We start from the raw sequence: 19,357 nt of genomic DNA on the forward strand, positions 1-19,357 counted from the left end.
GCAATGTATGGCTCTGCTAGGGCTGCTATATCAAATACCACAGTCTGGGGGGCTGGTACAAGTGAAATTTATTTCCTCCTAGCTCTGGAGGCTAGAAGTCAGAGATCAAGGTGTCAGCAGAGTTGGTTTCTTCTGAGGGCCACGAGGGAAGGGGGTGTGGCAGGCCTCTCTCCTCGGCTTGTAATGGCATCTTCTCCCTTTGTCCCCACATTGTCTTTCTCTGTGTGCTTCTGTGATCACAGTTCCCCTTTTAATGAGGACTCTAGTCACTGGATTAGGGCTCATATTAGATAATGACTTCATTTTAACTCAGTTACCTCTGCAAAGACGCTGTCTGTAAGTATGGTCACATTCTGAGATACTGAGGATTAGGACTTCAACACTTGAATGGTGGAGGGGGGAACACAGTGCAACCACAACGTGCACCTCCATGCCACCACAATCCACCCCTTACACCACAAAGCTCCACTTCTCCACACCGGTTCAGGAAGCAGCTCCTCCACATTTCCCACTGGCCTCTCTTCCTGAGGGAAAGCTGAGAAGAGGGAGGTTAGCAGGACAAACCACTGCTCCTATGGCTGCAGTGGTCTCAGGGCAGCAACAGTTACTCAGCCTCTCCCTCCACCACTATCCATCCTAAACTACCCTCCTCCCAACAATCACCTCAGCCATTATTGGCGGTTCACCAGATGGTGTGAAGTTTGCCATGCTAATCCCCTACTAATTTACCTGCAGTGAGATTACCATTGAGGGCAGTACAATCTGAAGCAAAAATTTTTTTGTTTGCCATCAAAACTGCTTTCAAGATTTCATTCCCTTAAATAATATCCTTTCTTAGAACATCAGAGAATGAGGATCCTGTTTTCCAGTGGAGACTAGCAGAAATTGGAGCCATTTTGAATTTTTAAACTTTCCAAATATAGATGACCATTTCTTGATGAATAATTATATAAAAATATGAAAACTGGTCATGGTAAAAGGGCAGGGCAGAATATAAGTTTCCTGGTCCATAGTGGGGACACTTCCAATTAATATTTCTGATTCCCTCTTATGTCAACAATAAGTACTTGGCCTTTGCACAGCCAGTTACATTGGAGAGCACGTTTTAAAACCAGGATTTTCCATCACTTAAAAAATGAATTAGCTTTTCCCCTTTGTACTTGTCGCTAATGAGTCATTTTAAAATGTTGAAACTTCTCATTAATAACCTTTCCTGTGTTTGTAGCGAAAAGAGTAGAATCAAGCAGGAGTTCCCTGATTATTTATGGAAGCTGTGCTCTGGATTCTTCTTTCAAGATTTCTTAGTTCTGTTTAAAATACAATTTTAAAATACCTGGGTTACAATTATTAAATTTTCTGGGAGGCAGCATAACGGAGTAATGTTTTAGTTCAGTTGCTTTCAGCTGCAAGTAACAGAATACCTCCGTTAAAAGTGGTTTTAAACAGAAAGGAATTTAGTAATCTCACAAAACAAGAATTTGAGAGGTAGGCGGGCAAGGACAGGGTTGGATCAGCAGATCAGCAGCATCATTAAGGATGGAAGCTGTTTTCCTCTCTCCACTCTGACATCTTCAAGGTTGGCAGCATAGGTGCAAAAAGGCTGCCACATTCTAGGCAATACATTTATACCCCACAATATCTGGAAGAGAGAGACAATGAAAAAGAGAGAGAGAGAGATTTCTTTCCAGGCATCTTCTTTTATTAGGTGGGAAAGTCTTCCCCAGAAGTCCCTCAGCTGACATCTCCTAAGGTCCCATTGGTCAATACTGGATCACACATTCTAGCTGCAAGGGAGGCAGGAAGGGAACACATCTCCAGCCTCTTCCAGGAAGGAAGGATGGCAGCCAACAGGTTGACCATGCAGAAGTTGATGTGATCAGAACCTCTGGGAGAATGCCGGTTCTTCCACTTAATACCACTATAAACTTGAGCAAGTTATTGATACTTAGTCACTCAGTGCCTTAGTTTCTTCCTCTGCTGTGTGAAGTAAATTCAATGATACATGCAAAGCCCTTTGAGAAAAACAAATATTGTATCTTAACGCATATATGTGGAATCTAGAAAAATGGTACAGATGAACCAATTTGTAGGTCAGGAATAGAGACATAGACATAGAGAACGGACATGTGGACTCGGAGATGGGGGTGGGAAGGGGAGGGTGGGACGAATTGGGAGATTAGGTTTGACATAAATACACTACCACGTGTAAAATAGCTAGCTAGTGGGAACCTGCTGTATAGCACAGGGAGATCAGCTCGGTGCTCTGTGATTACCTAGATGGGCAGGATGGGGGGTGAGGGGTGGGAAGGAGGTCCAAGAGGGAGGGGGTATAGGTATACATATAGCTGACTCACTTCATTCACAGAGGGTCTCCTGGGGCCTGGGGTTCATCCAGATGCTCTGGCTGAAAATTTGACAGACATGTCGGATTTAAGCTGCTGTAATGTTAAATTTTTATAGGACCCTAACCACGAAGGCTGTCTTTAATTCTTCAGACTTAATGCTTAATATTGTCATATATTTTTAAAAGCTTTTAGTTGGCAGCCTTGTCTATTAAACTTATTTCCAAAAAAGCTCTCAGAGATAGAAACAGTGTCTTTGGGTCCTGTGGGAGGTGCCAACCTCCTCCAAGATTCCGTCTACTCCTCTCTCACGTTGCTCCTGCATCTGACTCCTTGGTCTGTTCTCACTACAGCTTAAAGCAAGTACTAGTTTCACACAGTCCTATACCTCATCTCAGCTCTGTTTCCCAATCTCCTGGCTTCAAACTAGGGCAAATTCAGGAAGAGGACGGAAAGTAGCTATTAGGATTTTCCTTTAAAATTTGATACACAGTTAAATGGGATGGAAATTGGCATAAACTTTCTGAAGTGCAATTCGATACATGAAATATTTAAATACATAATTCTCTTGAGCCAGCAATTCCACTTCTGTGAATGTAAGCAAGAAATAAAGATCATAAAGCATTGCTTGCCTTAGCAAAAAATTTTTAACAACATAAATGTCCATTAATAGTAAATATGTTAAATAACTGTGGCATTTCCATATTATGAAATTTCTATATTGGAACATTTTTTAAAACATGAGGAAGATCTTTTTGTACTGACATGAAAGGATGCCTACCGTATATTGTTGAGTTTAAAAACAACAAAATATGGACTCTTGTTTATCATATTGTATCAGTTTCCTACTGCTGTTTAACAAACCATCCCAAAAGCTTTAGTGCCTTAAAACAACAGTATTTATTCATGATTCTGTGACTTGGCAATTTGAGTTGGGCTCAGCTAGGACAGCTTGTCTCTGCCGTATGTGGTGTTGGCTGTGTGCACTCATATATCTGAGGCCTAAGCGGAGGTGACGGGGACAGGTCCCTCCACCTGGCCCCTCTCTCTTCCTGTTCTCTCATCCTCAAGGAGGCTAGTCCAGGCTGTTCACATAGCAGCAGCACTCCAAGAGGGTGAGAGCAGAAAAAGGAAATCTGGTAGCTTGGCTCAGGACCCTGACAATGTTATTTCCCCCAGTTTCTACTGGTCAAAGCAAGCTGCAAAGCTAGACCAGAATAAAGGAGTGGAGAAATAGACTTCACCTCTTAATGGGAGTTGCTGTCTCAAAGCCGTCATCCAAAATGCCCCCCGGTCATCCTCATTTCCTGAGATCCAGGCCTCTGTATAGTCCCTCCCTATTGAACCTGGACCAACTGTGTGATAACGGAACTTCTGAGGCTAGATCATACCACACCTTGCACCTTCCACCTTGCTCTCTTGGACCTCTCCCTATGTGGGAAGTCAGATGCTATTTCATGAGGAAGTCCAAGCAGCCTGTGAAGAGGCCCACATGAAGAGGAAGTGAGGCCTCCTGCCAACAGCCGGCACCAATATGTCAGCCGTGGGAGTGAGCCACGGTGGAAGCGAATCTTCCAGCCCCAGTCAGATCTTCAAACAACTGCAGCCCCAGCCAACACGTGACTACAACCTCATGAGAACCCTCAACCCCCCAGAACCTGGAATCACTTGGTCAAGCCTCTCCCTAATTCCTGGTCCATAGAAGCTGAGAGATAGTAAATGGTTAGTGTTCTTTTAAGCCACAAAATATTGGAGTGATTTGTTACACAGCGTTAGATAATAAGAGATGCAAATAATTTATGACCACTGTGTGTGTGTGTGTGTGTACACACACACAAATATACACATATACAACACAAAGATAAATATTGTCTCTCTCTCTCTCTCTCTCTCTCTCTCTCTCTCTCTCTCTCTCTCTCTCTCTCTCTCTCTCTCTATCTAATTATTATCCCTAGAGGCTGGGAATAAGTGAGTGTGTGTTTGTGTGTGTTGTTGATGTCGGGCACTAAAGAGGCAAAAAGGCATATTTTTTAGTTGAGGCCCTTTTTTCTTCAGACTTGTTTGAGTTTTTTCCCTCAGAATGTTTTACTTCTATAATTTTTTAAACAAAAATAATTTCTCTTGATATTCAAAGCATTTGTATGTACACATGAATATGAGTAACTGGGCTGGGGAAAGAGGTACAAATCCATTTAAGAGTCTTCAGCGACCCTCTGGCACGATTGCTCTGGACATTTCAGTTCTAATAACTGTGCCTCACGCCCCCAGAACATCAGCACAGGCTTGGTGTACCGAGATGAAGGCTCTCTGACCAAGGATAGCATCGAGACTACAGTAATAAGGCAACAACAATGAGATTTAAGCATCCGTTTTCTTTTTAAATGAGGTTTTCCCGAAAAGACGACATCCAACCTAGTCACTGAAATGCAATTAGTACATACAGCTGGATCGAGTTTAGAACACTAAGAATCTGTTTGAAAAAACAAACACAAAATGGGGTCCAGCTGTTCTGAACCAGTTTAGAGGACGTCACATTTAAAGACAAAATGCGTTTATATGTTTTCCAATCGCTTTTTCATTGCAATGTGGTTTTAAAAATCAGCCGACCCAATCAATTCATCAGTGCAGTTGACCAGGCCTTTTCAAAATAAGGAATCTAAAACCTTTTGTCCCCTGAAAATAGAGATAAGTGTCATAGAATCTTGGGATTTTTTTTTCCTCAAGTCTGAGATAACTCCACGAATTTCTTTCTGGATTGTAAGAAATCTGAGTTCCCCTTACATTATTATTTTCATTCACAGTAGTTATTATTGTGATATTTATTATTTATTAAGTATTTACAGTATCCTCAGGGCTGGAAACAAAATTCTAGTGGAGACTATAGTCTTTGCCTAATAGATTACAGTTTGGTCCTCTTCTCTATGACTGTCCCAGAATGTACAATATTTAGTCTCATGGCATTTCACACAGTCCTGAAAGAGGCAGTTTCACCTCAAAGGGAAATTATCCTTAACTTTAAAAAAAAAAAAAAAGCATCTAATAAGAAACTAACAAAACACTGTAAATCAACTCTACTTCAATAAAAAATTAAAAATTAAAAAAATTTTAAAGCATAAAAAATATATGTGTAAAGACGTCTTTCGTGGAGTTCATAAGCAGACTGCTCAGAATTTCTAATATTTGTGACATAGTGGACGAGTTCAAATCTATGTGTTCTTCCTACTCTGATTAAAAACTTAGAGACATTGCAAAGAAAACTGGATTTTTCTTGGTGTAAAAACTCGTTTTATTTTCCTTTGTTGCCCAACCTCTGCCCCCAAATCCCCTTCAAGACAGTAATCTGGGGCACCTAATGTGTATAAATATGAAAAAGACAGCCTTTCCTCAGAGATTGCAAACAGTTTTCCCAGGAACCTGTTAGGAGAAACTGCAGCCCCTGCGAATTAATTTGGGGTTCCTGGCATGCAGGTTTGAGAGCTGGATATCTGATTTGTGTGCCCAGCACCAAGATTCACTGTGGTTTTGAGCAATCCCCTACATCCTTCTAGGCCTGTTCCCTTCAATGACATGATACTGATTTGTGAGCAAAGCATTGTAAACCTATTATTACATGGATGACGAAAGTGTAGAACAGAAATCCTAGGGATGGAGATGGGACGCATGGCTGTGTGCATTTGTTTGGGTTGACTCAAGGGCAAAGCCGCTTTTTTTTTTTTTCTTTTTTCCTCTTTTTTGGCTGTGTTGGATCTCCGTTGCTGCACGGGGGCTTTCTCTAGTTGCGGCAAGCGGGGGCTACTCTTTTTTGCGGTGCGTGGGCTTCTCACTGTGGTGGCTTCTCTTGTTGCAGAGCATGGGCTCTAGGCGCGCGGGCTTCAGTAGTTGTGGCACACAGGCTCAGTAGTTGTGGCTCGAGGGCTCTAGAGCACAGCCTCAGTACTTGTGGTGCACAGGCTTAGTTGCTCCGTGGCATGTGGGATGTTCCCGGACCAGGGCTCGAACCCGTGTCCCCTGCATTGGCAGGCGGATTCTTAACCACTGCGCCACCAGGGAAGTCCCCAAAGCCGCTTAATATAAAATTCCTCAGGGAGTTTTCCTGGGTTTTGTTGAAAAATCTAGGCTATAGAAAGACTTCATTTTACCACTGGTATTGGAGACAAGGCAAACACTTGATTTACACACTTTCTAACTCCAGTGTGAGATTTATTTTCATGTGGATTTTATACATAGGTATAGAAAAGATGTTTATGAAAGAAGCAAGTTAAAATACAGACACAAATTACCAACGTTGGGGGGAAGCGGGTGTCTCCTGGTTGAGGACAGAAATCTAGAGCAAGGGGGACTCTTAATACAGCATCTGCGTTCTGAGGAGCTGGATGGAGACCAATGCAGAGCTTCCTGCCACCTTCCCTGAACTATATGACCCACAAGAGTCTGACTCCTCTAACCAGTGAGAGGGAAGAAAATTGAAGCAAGAAAGCAGAGGCTGGTCTCCTCAGGCCTGGCATCCCCACATGGCCTGCCTATAACAGGGAGACGAGGGCCACACAGGCACGCCCTCCCTTCATCCGAGACTCACCAGACAAAATCCAAGAGGCAAAAGGAAAGAGGCCCTTGCTTTTCGGTGCAGCCCCGTACCTCGCGTAGGGGGCCCAGGGAAGGACCTGCTCACCCTGTTTCACCAGTCAGATCGGTCATTACTTCTCCTCTTGGGAGCAGCAAGATGGGAGCTAGGGAGGTGCCTGGAAGTGTGGTTCCAGATTGCTCCTTCCTGGGGAATGAGTAGGAAGTTCCTTCTGAAATAGGGACAGGAAAAGAAATGTTTCCTGGCTATGCCTCAACCGAAATAAACACAGCGCCTGTGTGAATAAATTATCTCATGGGCCTCCCCAATGCCATCCAACACGTGCTCAGTAGGAACCAAATTAAGATGAGCAGCCAGGGAGGATGCGGCTGGTGATGGGTCACCATATATTTGACAATTCATATGAAACACAAAACGGGCCGCTCCCACTTAGAAAGAATTTTTGTTCTGAGAGGTTTGGTTTTTCATTTTGGGGGGTTTTTTGGTATGTTGGCTGTTAGAATTTGGAACACATTTTCCCCTATAAACTGATGTTCTAAATCTAAATGGTGTTTGGTTTCCCAAAGCTGGTACCCCAAAGTTTTTATAGCAGTACAGTCTCTGCTCTGCCTTACTGTTTTCGTGGGGAATGAATTACAGAATCCAACACAGAAAGTCAGAAATACATTAGTCCTGGGTCCATACCAGTCCACCCCCCTTCTCCTCCCCCCACGTTTCCCTGGGCTGCGGGGTGGCACTCCCAGAAGCAATAGCAAGTGGTTCCTTGGAAGGGAGAACTTGGTTAGAGTCTCTAAGACCACAGTTATTTGCTAATTCTCTACATCTACACAGGGAAAACTATATCTGCCTATGAATAAGGACAAGTAAGTACCTCTCGACAGCTATTTACGAAACTCTTCCTTAAGTGATCTGAATTGAGAGAAAAACAATTTTTTTTTCAATTACTCATTCCTTCATTCAACTTTAAAAAAACCTGAAACCTGGTAGGTACCAGGCCCTGGACATGTAGCTGCGAACAAAATAGACACAGTTCCTGCTTTCATGGAAGGAAACCTAGTTGTAGGTGGAGGGGTGGGTGTAGGAGGGTAAATTATATAAGTTCTATATTAAGCAAATAGGCAAATAAATAATATACTTACAAATCACATCAAGTACTACAAAGGAAATGGGTGTAGGGGGAGTATGTCTCTAGGAAATGACATTTGAGCTGAGACCTGAAAGAGGAGAAAGAGGCAGGAAGAGAGTGAGTTTGTATGATTTTGGCAGGGGAGCTAAGGATGGCGGGTGGAGATCAGTACAAGCCAGCCCTGGAATAGCAAAGCTGTGAGATGGAGAAAAGCTGGGAGTGTTCAAGAAACTGAAGCCAAGCTAGTGTCACCGAGGTAACATTGGAGAGGTGAGCGGGGATCAAATTATGCCAAGGCTAGCAGGCCAAGTTGGGGATTTTCTATTTCCTCGTTATTGCACTAGAAAGCCTTGGGGCTTTTAGATAGGCTAATGGCACCATCTGAATTACTTTTGAAAAAGTCTGCTCTGGCTGGAATGTGGAGTATAGATTTGGTAGAGGGACTGGAGGCGAAGAAGGCAGCAGGAAGACCAGCTAGGAGACAACTCAGTAATCCAGGTGATAGCCGAAGGTGGGTCGGCAATTGTGGTAGTGGAAATAGAAGCCGTGGTTGCAGGTGAGATCAGTTTTGGAGGTGGAATTGTCCAAACAGACTCATGGACTGGATGTGGGACTGGAGGGAGAGGCTGCAGCACTTGGGTGTTTGAAAGGACCATTGGCTGACATGGAAACAAGAAGAGATGAAGAGTTGGTTTCGGATGCATGGAGTTGGAGATGGTAGTGAGACTCTGAGAACACGGTCGGAAACTCAGAAAAGAGGGTCTGAGCCAGAGATACAAACTTGGGAGTTGTTGGCACAGAGACGGGATTTAAAGCCTCTGGGTGGAGCTTCGGACTCCTCACTGCCTCTCCCATTTGTGGGCACGGGTGGGCAAACTATCAGTTATGTGCTTAGACGAGGAAGAGAAAAGCAATCTATCATGGTTTAAGGAAACCATTTTCTACCTCCTATTTTGATAAATCCATGTTCACCCTAAGCATCTTATAAGAGTAAAAACAAGCCTGAGAGAAAGCTTGCTCAGGTTCTGATTTCTTGATCACAGAATACTGAGATATGGGGGGGGAGGGATAAATTAGGAATTTGGGAGTAACATATACACACTACTATGTATAAAATAAACAACAAGGGCCTATTGTATAGCACAGGAACTATACTTAATATTTTGTAATAACCTATATGGGAAAAGAATCTGAAAAAGAGTACATATATATGAATATGTATCTATATATGTATAACTGAATCACTTTGCTGTAAAACTATCACCTGAAACTAAAACAAGTATACTTCAATAAAAAATAAAATAAAAATAATGCTGAAATAGCTCCTCTAGCATTTTACATAGCTCAGATTTAATATCCCTCCTTCAAAATGCACCCAAAAAGAGGACATTTTCTCTGCATATAACTGGGCATGTTACTTTTGTGGGACACTCTAAAAATGGGTAATTTTTCCTTGCATGGCAAAGTTGCATTTGCTTTCCCATGATGATTAAACTACATGAGGATTTAAATTTCATCTAGAGGTTTCTGCTGAGTTGGAGCCTGTCATTCATCTGGAACGTCCCACACCACATGGAAAGGACATTCTAAAGCCATGGAGTTTGAGTAGACCCAGGTCCCCATGCCGTGAGCTGCCAGGGAATGAGTAATTCTGGCTTTGGAAAGAACATATTTGTAAAGCTAAATTAATACGTCCTGTTTTTCATCTGTGACTTCTCTCTGTTTCCAATAGTCAGCTGCCTTGGTTACATGACCATGCAAAAAAATTTTTTTGGAGGTTTGTGTGTTTATTGTTTATCCCAGAATGGACTCAACTCTTGGAACCAGTTCAATCAGTACTGATCTAGATGCTCAAAGGAGAGGAAGGAGAAATAAAATCCATCTACCTTACTTACCTTTCTTAATGGAAACCCCCAAAGTGTCTGACAGTTCCCAAATCTACTGTCTTTATCCCCTGGTGGTGAAAAGCTGTGAAGCAGATGAGGAACATGAAAGCCTTCATTACATCAGCTCCTTTCCAATATTTTGGTTCTCATTTCATACGATAAGGTTGAAAGGCCCATTTGACTGTTATAAATTGCCTCTTCTCATCAAAGAACTCCAAGACCAGATTCTATAAACATATCTGGACGCTGTGTTTAGTTGTAAACCACTGGGAAAGAAAAATGAAATGACATCTAAACTAAATGCCCGGCCCCTTTCCAGTCTTCTTTTTTTTTATTGCCATAAATCCAGTAAATAAGTCTTTAGTTTCTGTTGAGGATGAAAAGCTGACCAGCCTCAAGTTTAAAGGCGTATGTGGACCCAGAGCAAAGTACCCCCAAGCTCCGCCAAACCAAATGCAAGCGTCCCGAGGGCAAGCAGCTGCCCTGATGTTGCAAGTTGTATATTTACAAAAATGGACAACAACTTGGACTTTGCTGGAGGCATCTCTCTGTCTCCTAATAAAAGGTTTTACTTTCATTTGACCAGCGGCCAGCTGCCCTTGGTAACTGCACATGTAGGAGAGCTACATGCTAACAGCTGGAAGTGAAGATGAGGCCCAAAAAAAAAAAAAAAAAAAAAAAAAAAAAGTTGCAGCCCCCAAAGTGTCTGACAGTTCCCAAATCTACTGTCTTTATCCCCTGGTGGTGAAAAGCTGTGAAGCAGATGAGGAACATGAAAGCCTTCATTACATCAGCTCCTTTCCAATATTTTGGTTCTCATTTCATACGATAAGGTTGAAAGGCCCATTTGACTGTTATAAATTGCCTCTTCTCATCAAAGAACTCCAAGACCAGATTCTATAAACATATCTGGACGCTGTGTTTAGTTGTAAACCACTGGGAAAGAAAAATGAAATGACATCTAAACTAAATGCCCGGCCCCTTTCCAGTCTTCTTTTTTTTATTGCCATAAATCCAGTAAATAAGTCTTTAGTTTCTGTTGAGGATGAAAAGCTGACCAGCCTCAAGTTTAAAGGCGTATGTGGACCCAGAGCAAAGTACCCCCAAGCTGGGAAAAGCAAGGCTCAGAAGAGCATCCTTCCAGAAAGGCAATTTCTACATTTTTAACTAGCTGGGTCACTTTGCAGGAGTGACTTAATCTCTCTAATCTTCATTTTCTTCATCTACAAAATGGGAATGAGAATGACAGTATTAAGTCCAGGATGATATGGACTAACACAGGTGAGGTCATTAGCACAGGAGCTGGTGGACAGTAAGTTCTCAATAAATGCTAGCAAAGATGATGCTAGTGATGATGATAGTGACATTGAGGAGTAAGTAGAAGAAATCTTTAAAAAAAAAAAAAAAAAAAAAAAAAAAAGTTGCAGTAGGACCTGAGGACTGAAAATACACATGCTGATTTCTTCTCATCAAGCAGAAGTTTCCAGGCTGGAACTTAGAATCGTTCATCCCCTGGATTATTGATTAAAAGAAGCCTGTAACTGTCAGGCTTCTAAAGTCAAAAAGACAAATTTGTGATCAGGCCATAACTGAAGCACACACAGAGGCCAAGAGATTTACAGGGCACTTCCTTGTGGGTAAATCAGAGTCGCAGTGGAGAGCCGGGTGACAGCAGTCAGCAGCACCCCCTTGGATTAAAGAGAAGAGAAGGCTCCGGGCTCGGTGTGTCTTATGTACAAGTTACATAAAGGTGGCACCAATTCATAACTCCAGGGAGAGACCACTTAACTAACCAATGAGCCATGTTTCTGTTTAGAATTCTATTCCCAGAACTAAGAGTTTGTTTAAGCAACTCTTTGGCCATCACCGGAGCTGTCAGTCCACAGAAGTGCTTAAGCTGACTGTTGGGAAAAGCAAGGCTCAGAAGAGCATCCTTCCAGAAAGGCAATTTCTACATTTTTAACTAGCTGGGTCACTTTGCAGGAGTGACTTAATCTCTCTAATCTTCATTTTCTTCATCTACAAAATGGGAATGAGAATGACAGTATTAAGTCCAGGATGATATGGACTAACACAGGCGAGGTCATTAGCACAGGAGCTGGTGGACAGTAAGTTCTCAATAAATGCTAGCAAAGACGATGCTAGTGATGATGATAGTGACATTGAGGAGTAAGTAGAAGAAATCTTTTTTGTGTGTGTGTGTGTGTGGGGGGGGGGTACGCGGGCCTCCCTCTGCCGCGGCCTCTCCCGTTGCGGAGCACAGGCTCCGGACGCGCAGGCTCGGCGGCCGTGGCTCACGGGCGCAGCCGCTCCGCGGCACGGGGGATCCTCCCGGACCGGGGCGCGAACCCGGTTCCCCTGCATCGGCAGGCGGACGCGCAACCACTGCGCCACCAGGGAAGCCCGAAGAAATCTTTATGTAAACAATAATCCTGTATCTTTAGAGGATATCTTTAAAAGTCTTACCTGTATCTTTAAAAGTCTTAGCTAGTGTCAGCCGTAAACTTGCTCCTTCTTTTCCTTTGTCTACAAATGTTTGCCATTGTTTGGCTGCGAGAGAGGCTGCCTATGGAAAATCTTTGAAAGATTTGGCAAGACATTGGAGGGGTGAGGATTGCTTGATTTGTCCGACACAGATCTCACGCTTCTGATAGAAACGCACGCTTCTTTACATGTATAAAAATTAAAAGATACCTGGGACTCTGAGGTCCGTCCGGGCGGTGGCCAGCTCCTGCCTCTTTAGGAAGTGGTCCCAGCATGATGATGTCCCAGTCCGGTGAGGACATGGAGGGGCAGTGACCCTGTGTTTATTTCCTTGTTGATTTCCCTTCCCTGGCTCCAAGCTCATTTTCCCATTGCCTGCAGGAAAACAACATCCAGGGGTGCGGTAGGCCTGACTTGGCAGCCCTAAAGGTGAACAAAAGGATCCTGGCTTTGGCGAGAGCAAAAGGAAGTTGGAGGGAGCCTCGGCCCCATCCAAACCAGAACAGACTTGTCGTTGTGCTCTCGAGTGGCTGCTCTGCAGCGGCCACTCTCCCTGGAAGCTCCCCAGAGGCTGCTCTCAGGTTTATGCATCAGCTCTGTGCAAAGCCTGCAGCAGGGGCACAGGGCGTGCTGATTAACTCCAGGGCAGAGTGGTTCTCGTGCATGTCTGGAAGACGGGGCACAGGAAAGAGAAGGGAAATTTTCCTGAGCTACTGCTGAGTCAGAAAAACTGAGCTCCCAAATGGACTTTACCCAGAGGCCTCATGCGGCTGGAAACTGATCCACAATGCAGCAAAGGTAAGAGGCCTGCTTCCTCCCGAGGGTGGTATCTCAGGCAACTGGGGAAAAGTTTGCCCCTGACTACCGCAGCCCAGCCTCCACCCAACATGGTCTGAGAGAGAGAGAGAGAACCCACGGTAATTGACAAAATTCCACTAACTGGATGAATGGTGCCCTGAGATGGTTGCACGTGCGCACACACACACACACACACACACACACACACACACACACACACACACACACACACACACCCCAACTTGTTGAGAAGAACTTAGAAATATCTAGTTCTGTCTTTTTCAAAATACTCTAGAAAGGCCTCAGGACATTTGCTCTCTTTATGTTCGATTTTTTTCTGCATTCTTCATGGACACCTCTTCCTTTACTTTCAAAAATAAAAACTACTTTTTTATTTCATTTTTTACTGGCCAAACAGGTCAGTAAAAACGTAAGTAATCCCACTAATGGTGACTGGGTTTATATAACATTATTCTTCATCAGTATTCAAAACACATTCACAGGTTTTGTCCCATTTCTACCGGAGAAATGGGCATTGCCACTGCAATCTTACCCTCGGAGACACTTAGGTCCAGAGAAATCGTGATTTGCCCAGCAGCACGTAGGAAGGTGAGTGACAGACAGCTCATCTTGTCTCCACTCCTGCCTCCTTTCAGTAGAATGGTGACTCTGCTTTCTAAACCAAATACCAGACTACATTCTCTGCCACATATTCTGGCAAACGATCTGATGAGAGGATGGAATTTTAACAATTGGAACTCTCCTGGATAATGCAGATGTGGAGAGTCACGGTATCCAGGACCACGCCACCATGTTACGTATCCCTGTTTACTTCCATCCCTGGGCATGGATGCCAGTTCGACAAATGTCGATAAGTGATGGCCCCAGTGCCCAGCTCTGGGTCACATGTCAGGGCGTGGTGCAGACCATATGCCCAGGAATTGCTGAAGGAGTACAGAGTGGAGTCTGAGAGAGGAGGTTGTGTGTGAGAAGACTCTCCACAGGAGGGGAGCTTCACACTTGGGCTTAGCATGAAGTGGGGACTTGTACTGAGGGAGAGCATTTCAGATCAGCACAGCGCCCCAGGTAGGGAGGGAGTGGGCATTTACAGCAAGACTGCGACAGCAGAGCAGGGGGTGAAGAGCACGGACCGGGGAATTAGACCATCTGGACATGAATCCTGGTCCCACCACCTACTAGCCCTATGTCCTGGGGTAACTCAGTTAACCCCTCTGACCTCAGTTTTTTGATATGTAAAATGGGAATAATGGTGATACCTACCTCAAGGAGTTGTCTTCAGGTTTAAATGAGATAATGCATGTAAGATCTTTGCTGGCACCTAAGTGCTCAATACATACCAACTACTTAAATACCATGTGCCTGGCTCCATGGGAGATGCTGGGGATACAGATGAAGGGAGCCCTACTCTCAATCTGATCACAGTATTGTGAGTTAGTTGTGTGCCACTAACTATATGCCGTGTGGTAAGGGCTGTGGGACGGCAGAGGAGGCATCTACTCAGTCTGTGAGATTTTGGACGGTTGTTCTGGGCGGCCTATCGGAGGAGGTAGGAAGAATTTTCACAGCAGAGGCCCTGTGTGCAGGAAGGTGACACAGAACAGAGCTACACGGATTTGATTTTGAATACCAGCTTCATCTCCACCAGATGCCTAGCAGAACCATGCCAGTCTGCTCAGGCTGCCATAGCAAAATACCACAGCCTGTGTGGCTTCAACAGCAGAAACGTATTTTGTCATAGTTCTGGAGCCTAGAAGTCCAACATCAGGGTTAGGCCACTCTCCTTGGCTTGCAGACAGCCACCTTTTTGCAGTGTCCTTGCATGGTCGTTCCTCTGTCCACCTGTACCCTCGGTGTCCCTATGCATGTCCAAATTTTTTTTTCTTATAAGGGCACCAATCAGTTGGATTAAGGTCCACCCTAAGGACCTCTTTTTAACTTAATCACCTCTTTCAGGGCCCTATCTCCAAATCCAGCCACATTCTGAGATACTGGGGCTTCAGCATATGCATCTGGCAGGATACGATTCAACCCATAACAATGAGCCTGTTACTAAGCCTTTCCGAGCTTTATTTCCTCATCTATAAGATGGGGACAATACTTTAAAAGGAGAACCATTGTGATGATTATAAAAAGAACACATGGACCACCTATCCCAGTTTCTGACCTTTAGAAGGTGCCCAATAGGCAGTGGTGGTTATTGTCAGCATTTTAGGCCAAGCCTCAGATGAACCTGGAATCCCCTGCACAATCCATATTCTAGATAGACACTAAAGAACTGAGCCTTAGTTATCCCACACACTTCCCCAGAGGACAAACGGGCCCTCAGTGTTTCTACTTCCTTGGCTCTGGCAGGGAGCCCATCATCAGATAAGTCAAGTGGCCGGCGTGATCAGCCCTATAGATACTGTGTTCTCTCTCTCTAGTTATTCAGTAATCTGTCCTTTCTTTACTAAATGAGTGGGGTGAGAATGCCCATCTCCTACACCTCAGCAGAGAACCAACATGAAGCAGACATACCCTGATTCTACTCTTGGGGCAGCCACTCCAAGCTTTGTCCTCCCAAAGCAGCCTCTGGGTACCTGTGTCCTGGCAAGTCTGAAAAACATTATAATTCCAACCTAAGATATCCACTACATGTAGATGTAGATATAGGTATAGATATAGATTATTTTGAAAAATCTCAAACTTACAGAAAAGTTGCACGTATACTATAAAGAATTTTATACTATATTTTTCCTGAACCCTTTGAGAATAAGCTGCCGAAATGATGACTCATCTTCCCCAAATACTTTAGTGTGCATTTCCCATAAACAAGGACATTCTCCTACACAGCCACAGAATCAGGAACTTGATGTTGATACACTACTATTATCTAATCCTCAGACCCCAGTAAGTTTTCATTAATTGTCATTGGATCCTCAGATCAGTTCAGGTTTTTGTCTGTTGTCCCAATAATAGCCTTGATAGCAAAAAGAGTACTTTCGAATCAAGCACTGCATTTAGTTGTCACATCTCCTCAGTCTGCTCCAATATGCAACCTTTCCTTGGTATTTCTTTCACTTTCATGACCTTGACACTTTAAAAACAATACAGGCTAGTTATTCTGTAGAACTTTCCTCTCTTGGGGTTTGTCTGAACTTCCTCACGTTTAGATTCAAGTTCTACAACTTTGGCAAGAATATCACAGAAGTGATGTTGTGTTCTTCCCATTGCATCCTATCAGGCAGCAGATGATTTTAAATTTCACTGAGATCACTTGATTAAAGTGGTGTCTGCTAGGGTACTCCACTGGAAAGTGACTCTTCTTCCTTTTTTTTAAATTAATAAGTGTTCTCAGAAAAGGACCTTGAAATTATGTAAGTATCTCATTCCCAAACTGTCAATGTGCCCTTTTGACATGTTCCCATCATCATTTGAACACTTCTTTACTTCCTGTTACAATGACATGTTCCAGCTTTAAAATTAGCTATTTCTCCAAGGAGCTCTGGTTCCATTATGTGCAGGATTATTTAGAATCCCAGTTCTGACTGCTCAATGTGCTCACTGCTAATTTAGGTATTGCTGTTCCCTGACTCTTTCAGTGGACAGAGCTAGTGTGTGTATATATACATCTATATTATTTCTGTAGATGATCCATATATACTGAAAACCATAAATTCACTCTGGTACTTCCAATTCCAATCCAGCACCACAGGGTTCATCCTAGCTTTCTCCCTTTCCGTATTGTAAGTTCCTTCTCTAACACTTATGGAGCCTGATTTCTATTATCCTTAATACACTTGCTTATTTGATCAATCCCCTGAATGTAACCAACTGCTATCATGACCACTGCCCCCTTCCCCACACAGTTGCCCTCCTCCTCCCTCTTGGATTCTGACACTGCCCATCCAGGCTCTGGCCCTTGTGCGGGTCAGCCCTTCTCTGTGGCTGATCTCCTTACCTTGTCTGGGCCACCATATCTCCTCCACCCCCCACAAGGCTGACTGCCTTACTCAGCCCACATAATAGCTTTAAGGACTGAATTATTTAGGAAGAGAGGGAAGGTGAAGAAGATATTCATTTACTTTTAACATTTTTGAAAAACTCAAAAAAGTCATTCTGTGACCCGTGGTAAACATCTGTGTGAGTATGTGTTGTCACTGTCTTTGCTTTGTGGGGAGCAGTCTCTTCCATACGAATTGGGCATATGTCCCCAGTACCAGGACTGAAGGCATGAGGTTCACACTACTGATTCTATTCCATTCAACACTGTTCCAGTCTATACGGACATGGGCTGCTCACTGTCTACTCAGGGTACCAACAATATTTCCAGGCTGAAAACTACTATTTGGGCAACCACTGCTCCTTTTTCTATTCTGAGTCCTAGTCTGGGCTCTGCCTTATTTATTTATTTAAAACTAGATAGTAAGCACTTACTCAAAACCAGGTACTTGGCTAGGTTGGGACATAGCGATTTAAAGCCTTGGTCTCAGCCCTCAGGGAACTCTCAGTCCACCGTGAGATGCAGACAAGAGTCAGACAGTTATAAATCTGTGCAGCAAAGTGCAATGTGAGCTGTCTGAACAGCCTGCACCTAACCTAGAGGGCACCTAACCTAGACGGGGTGGGCAGAGAGAAGATGCCTGAGGGGAACCCTGAATGGGCAGGGATTAACAAAGTAAGGCAGGGCAGGAAGAGAGGCATAGGAAAAGGTGTGTGGAAGAGCCAGAGGCAAGGGGAGGGGCTGAAAAGGCAGGTGCAGGTTGGTGGAGGTGTGTCACACATGCCAGGTTAACATGGTTGGGTTTTTTTTTAACATCTTTGTTGGAGTATAATTGCTTTACATTGTTGTGTTAGTTTCTGCTGTATAACAAAGGGAATCAGCTATATGTATACATATATCCCCATATCTCCTCCCTCTTGCGTCTCCCTCCCACCCTCCCTATCCCACCGCTCTAGGTGGACACAAAGCACTGAGCTGATCTCCCTGTGCTATGTGGCTGTTTCCCACTAGCTATCTATTTTACATTTGGAAGTGTACATATGTCAGTGCCACTCTCTAACTTCTTCCCAGCTTACCCTTCCCCTTCCCTGTGTCCTTAAGTCCATCCTCTACGTCTGCATCTTTATTAACACGGTTGGGTTTTAGACTTAGGACATGAGGCTCCGGAGCCCAACTTTCTCGGTTCAAATCCTGACTCTGCCACTTACTAGTTGTGTGATCTTAGGCAAGTGACTGTTTTGTGCCTCAGTTTCTTTCACTGTAAAACTGGAGATTATAATCGTACTTACATCATGGGATTGACATAATGATTAAATTAGTGATTTTACATAGTGCACAGAAAAATGCATAGCACATAAAAAACATATAACAGAGACGGCAGACAGCAGAAGCAAGAAGAACTACAATCCTGCAGCCTGTGGAACGAAAACCCCATTCACAGAAAGACAGACAAAATGAAAAGACAGAGGACTATGTACCAGATGAAAGAACAAGATAAAACCCCAGAAAAGCAGTTAAATGAAGTGAAAATAGGCAACCGTCCAGAAAAAGAATTCAGAATAATGATAGTGAAGATGATCCAGGAACTTGGATTCACAGAAAGACAGACAAAATGAAAAGACAGAGGACTATGTACCAGATGAAAGAACAAGATAAAACCCCAGAAAAGCAGTTAAATGAAGTGAAAATAGGCAACCGTCCAGAAAAAGAATTCAGAATAATGATAGTGAAGATGATCCAGGACCTTGGAAAAAGAATGAAGGTAAAAATCGAGAAGATGCAAGAAATGTTTAACAAAGACCTAGAAGAATTAAAGAACAAACAAACAGAGATGAACAATACAATAACTGAAATGAAAACTACACTAGAAGGAACCAATAGCAGAATAACTGAGGCAGAAGAACGGATAAGTGACCTGGAAGACACAATGGTGGAATTCACTGCCACAGAACAGAATAAAGAAAGAAGAATGAAAAGAAATGAAGACAGCCTAAGAGACCTCTGGGACAACGTTAAACACAACAATATTTGCATTATATCTCTCTTCTCCCAGAAGGAGAAGAGAGAGAGAAAGGACCCGAGAACATATTTGAAGAGATTATAGTCGAAAACTTCCCTAACATGGGAAAGGAAATA

The 19,357-nt window shown here is 43.5% G+C and overlaps 1 protein-coding gene across 2 annotated transcripts in view; it reads left to right on the plus strand.

Moving 5' to 3' along the window:
* The first annotated feature begins 13,090 nt into the window (after nucleotides 1-13,090).
* The window catches only part of LNX1 (ligand of numb-protein X 1), a 207,855-nt gene continuing 201,588 nt past the window's right edge, over nucleotides 13,091-19,357 (plus strand). For both annotated transcript variants that reach the window (XM_028491833.2, XM_028491835.2), the window contains exon 1: nucleotides 13,091-13,218. The gene's annotated coding sequence lies outside the window, so the exon portion shown is untranslated. The remainder of the gene's footprint in view (nucleotides 13,219-19,357) is intronic.

Source organism: Physeter macrocephalus, chromosome 7 (genome assembly GCF_002837175.3).
Source record: "Physeter macrocephalus isolate SW-GA chromosome 7, ASM283717v5, whole genome shotgun sequence".
In the NCBI taxonomy this organism is placed as follows: domain Eukaryota; kingdom Metazoa; phylum Chordata; class Mammalia; order Artiodactyla; family Physeteridae; genus Physeter; species Physeter macrocephalus.